This window comes from Carlito syrichta, unplaced genomic scaffold (genome assembly GCF_000164805.1).
Source record: "Carlito syrichta isolate Samal-C Ts95f unplaced genomic scaffold, Tarsius_syrichta-2.0.1 Scaffold316491, whole genome shotgun sequence".
Lineage (NCBI taxonomy): Eukaryota > Metazoa > Chordata > Mammalia > Primates > Tarsiidae > Carlito > Carlito syrichta.
In genome coordinates, this window is record NW_007260587.1 from 427,877 (window position 1) to 428,633 (window position 757).

The following is a 757-nucleotide window of genomic DNA, read 5'->3' on the forward strand; positions in this document are numbered from 1 at the left end:
CCGGGACCTTTCCCCCCACTCCCGCGGGCCCCTCGCCGGCCGGCTCGCGAGCTGTAGGAAGCCAGAAAGAGAACTCTCAACAGAACCTGATCGCACTGGCTCCTTGTCTCGGATTCCAGACTCCACAACTGTGAGATAGTAAATTTCTGGCTGCGGCATTTGGTTATGGCAGCCCGAGCTGACTAGATTACTTCTGTTCACACAAACTTGTACATGAATGTTTATTGCAGTTTTGTTTGTAAAACCCAGAAACAACCCAGACGTCCTTCAATGGAGGACTGGCTAGATGGACTGTTAGCTCCCTGCTGTGAAATATTCTGCAGCAACGAAAGAGTGAAGTATTGATACATGTAACTATTTGGATGAACTGCAAGGGAATTATGCTGAGGAATCAAGAGCCAGTCTCGAAAAGATACATACTGGGATTCCATTTTCATAACATTTGTGGAATAACATAATTACAGGAGTGGAAAACAGATTGGTAGTGGCCAGGGAAGGGGGAGGAGGAGGGAGGACATAGCTACAAAAGGGGAGTATGAAGGAGTCCTGTGGCCATGGGACACAAGTATCCTGATTATGGTAGGGGTTAGATGAGTTTACACATGTGGTAAAGTTCCAGAGTACACACACATATACACAGATAGATGAGCACGTGTGTATCTGTTGACATCTGAATACATTCTAGAGTGCAATTGTCAATGCCCTAGGTGGAATGTACAGTTGTTAGGGATGCAAGATTTTTTTTTTTTTTTTTTTG